We start from the raw sequence: 4,386 nt of genomic DNA on the forward strand, positions 1-4,386 counted from the left end.
TAGTTGAACAAAAATTAATGTTAGAAACGAAGATCTCAGAAAATCAATTTGGTTTTATGCCTGAGAGATCTACCACAGAAGCTATTTATCTTTTAAGAAAATTAATGGAAAAGTTTAGGGAAAAGAAGAGGGACTTGCATATGATATTTATTGACCTTGAGAAAGCATATGATAGGATACCTAGGGAAGTTCTATGGTGGGTTTTAGAAAAAAAGGATGTATGTTGTAGGTATACCGATGTCATTAAGGATATGTACGATGGAGTAATGACTAGTGTAAAGACTATAGATGGAGAAACTAGAGAATTTCCAATTACCATAGGTGTACATCAAGGATCTGCTTTGAGTCCTTATCTTTTTGCTTTAGTGATGGACCAATTGACTAAGAGTATTCAAAAGGAGGTTTCATGGTGTATGTTGTTTGCAGATGATATTGTATTAATTGACGAAACTAGGGATGGAGTAGAGGCTGAGTTAGAATTATGGAGAGAAGTTTTGGAATCTAGAGGCTTTAAGATAAGTAGAAATAAAATAGAATATATGAAATGTAATTTTAGTAATGATAGGAGGAATATTGGAGACAAAGTTAAACTTGATGATGAAGAAATAAATAGCACTTGTAGATTTCGATACCTTGGGTCTATTATGCAAGCTGAAGGAGAAATTGAAGATGATGTAATGCATAGAGTTAAAGTAGGTTGGGTAAAATGGAGAAGTTCTTCAAGTGTTCTATGTGATTGTAGAATACCCTTAAAATTGAAAGGGAAGTTTTATAGGACAGCTATAAGACCAGCTATGCTCTATGGATCAGAATGTTGGGCGACGAAGAAACATAATATCCAAAAAGTAAAAGTTGCCGAGATGAGGATGCTTAGATGGATGAGTGGTACAACATTGAAAGATAAATTAAGGAATGAACATATTCGTGGTAAGTTAGGTGTAGCTCCTATAGAAGATAAGATAAGGGAAGGACGACTTAGATGGTATGGACACTTGCAACGTAGGCCTTATAGTGCACCTGTGAGGAAGAGTGACTTAGTTACTTTGGGGGGAAGTAGAAGGGGTAGGGGTAGACCTAAAATAACTTGGGAGGAGATAGTGAGTAAAGATTTAATATCTTTGAATCTATCAAAAGAAATGGTCTATGATCGCATAAATTGGCGGAAAAGGATTCATATAACCGACCCCACTTAGTGGGACTAAGGCTCGGTTTTGTTGTTGTTGTTGTTGTTGTTGTATATAAATATAATTAAATTCACGTTATTAATTTAAAATAGACATATTTTTAAAATAAAATATGAGCATGGAAATAATTAAATTCTTGTACTCAATTTAAATCAGGCATATTTTAAAATAAATTCTGACATAATCTAGCCCTCTTACCCTAACCCTGGAGTGGTGCCTACGGCATGTAAATGATGAAATCTCTTCGGTTAAGTCCTTGGAGAGCATAATTGGGACTCAAGAATGATGTTCATTTTTAAATTTGACCAAGAAATGATTAAGAAATTGAGAGAGAGAGAGAGAGAGAGAGAGAGAGAGAGAGAGAGAGAGAGAGAGAGATATGAGAGGGAGAATCTCCATGCCATCAAGGTTTTAGTTGATGAACTTGCTGTGATTGACTCTCTTGCCTTAGTGGATGACATTACTGTATACGCCCTCAATGGTCTTGGTCCTAAATTACGTGAGATTGCAGTGCCTATTCGGGCATGTGAGACTTCTCTCACGTTTAAGGAGCTTCATGACATGCTAGTTGGCCATGAAAGTTACTTGCGATGTGTTAACACTTCCAATTCCGTCCTAGTTGCCACTACCAACACCACTCAGCGTCGCACTCCCGCTTCCACATTCAATCGCAACCAACGTTCTAGCCCTAGTTCCTATGGTCAACGTCACTCCAACTCTAGTCGCATTAATCGCAGAGACCAGTTTGGTAAGCCTCGGATTATCTGTCAACTATGTGACAAAGTGGTTCATTCGGCCAAGACTTGTTACTCGGCTTCTGGAGTGAAGTCTGTAAATTGTGTTGCTACCAACGCATCCACCGACTAAAAGTGGCTTGTGGATTCCGCTGCTTCTCATAACATCACCTCTGATCTTACCAAACTCTCTATTTACTCGAAGTATGATGGCATGGATGAGGTCGTTATTGGCGATGGCTTAGGTTTGTGAGTCGCACATATTGGCTCTATGTCTCTTCCCTCTTCCTCGAAACCTTTTAAATTGATTAATACTCTTTGTGTTCCTAATATTCATAAGAATTTAATCTCTATTCATAATTTCACTCGTAGCAATAATGTTGTTGGAATTGGTGTAATCCCAAGAGGAGGTAGGTGAATTGGAAATTTAAAATTCTTCCTAGGTTAAATTCTAATTGCAAGAAGTATTCCACAATTTAGGGTCTATCTATGCAAATACCCATCACCCAACAATTTAACACCGAGCAGAGGTTATAACAGTTATAGAAAACTTAGTATTTCCTAAGCAGATATGTATGTAGAAGTTCAAACCAAATAAATCATTCACAATAATTTAAGTGCAAGCATACATATATCGAAAGTAAAGAGATAAGGGAAAGAGAAAATGACACACGATATGTTATCGGGGTTTGGTCAATACGGCCTACGTCCCCACCTCTAGCTCGCAAGCCCGAGGATTCCACTAAAGTTCACTTGTGGGTGGAGGGACCTCAATTACAATCTCCCTCTCTTTACTAGGTAAGGAAAACCCCAAGTCAAATTAACAGGGCTGACCCCAACATTTACAACCAATACTTACAGGCTAGTTCAACACCCCCTTAGGCCACGCTTGGAATACAACAGATAAACAATATAATTTTTTGTGTACGATATCAATGCTCCTCCAATAAGAAAATATGTACCAATACGCACAACACAACCAATGCACTCACAGATGATAAGTATTTATGCTCAAAGTGAGATTGCTCAAGTTGTATATCAACTCTCAATACTATGTGTATATATGTATGTGCAGGAGAGTGAGTTCTTTAATTCAAAATAGCATATTTGCAATATAAATAATCAAATAAAACTCTACAACCCTAAGCAAATATCTCAATAATATATTTCGAATGTCAAGCACGCTAGATATTAGGGTTAAAGCTTGCCAAAAGTATTTTTATCAAAAGCACAAAGCAACCTTTTGAAACTTGCAATAAGGATGCAAGATCACAAGCAAATATAGAGTTTTGTCAAAAAATATTTATGAATGAAAATAGAATGGGAAAACTTTTAGCTTACTCTCAAAAAGCAATATCTAGCAGTGCAAGTATGAGAGAGAGTAATAAGTTTCAAGAAAGATGTATGAAAATGTGCACAATCAATAAGAAATCAAACTCCTTCTCAAATTGCAATTAGTTTGCAACTGAGGAGTATAAAAAATGATTCTCCTCAAAGAAAATAGTTTTTCAAATCAAAATGTAAGGAGAATGAATAGTATGCTTTGAAAGATTGAAACAATTTAAGCAATATGAGGAGTATGAGTATCAAAGAATTTCAAAGAATTCTTCTTGATGATTTTTTCTAATCACCACTTAATTAAGACAAATGGGAGAGTATATGTAGATATTCATGGAAAAATAACCGTTGGGGACACGGAGGTCATTTTGAAAAAAAAGTAATCATGTTTAGTTAAAAATAACCTCGTTTACTTGCAGTAAAAATTGACAAACCCGAGAGGTTTGGTCGACCAAGGACATGGTTCGGTCGACCACTTTTTTAAGTTCGGTCGACCAAGGTAAATTTGAACTACAGGTTTGGTCGACCAAGACAAAGGTCTGGTCGGCTACTTATCTAGGTTCGGTCGACCAAGGCTAACTTGATCAACTACATATTTGGTCGACCAAGTAGTTGGGGTGTTAGTGGTTAATGATTCGATCGACCGAGGACGGTGCGTTCAATTCAGTATGGTCGACCGAGCGAAGTCAACATGTTGACTTCTGAACTGTTCGGTCGATCGAAACGTTTATAACGCAAATCGGTCAGTCGAATGAGGCTTAATCAAACTTTTGAATTTCTGCCCTATGGTCTGTTCGGTCGATTGAGTTAATTAATACTGGAAGAGTTTAAATTAAGCCCAAAAATCCAACGTCGATCGACCGTCTTTGCGAACCCTATTTTGACCTTAAGTTATTTTAAAAACCTTTGTATGAGTTTTAGCTTTCAAGAAAAAGTTTTTGAGTTTAGGTTGGGTCCCCTAAGGTCAGGTTTGGATCCCTACAGTCAGACTATGGTCATTTTAAGCGTAAGCCTATCATGCATGAGATGCAGTTATTACCGACCATAATATTATAGACTAGGAAACCAAATGCAATTACAACAAAAATTAACTTTCTTCTTTCCTTTTTTTGCTCATCTATCATTGATGG

The sequence above is a fragment of the Malania oleifera genome, chromosome 6, assembly GCF_029873635.1.
Source record: "Malania oleifera isolate guangnan ecotype guangnan chromosome 6, ASM2987363v1, whole genome shotgun sequence".
In the NCBI taxonomy this organism is placed as follows: domain Eukaryota; kingdom Viridiplantae; phylum Streptophyta; class Magnoliopsida; order Santalales; family Ximeniaceae; genus Malania; species Malania oleifera.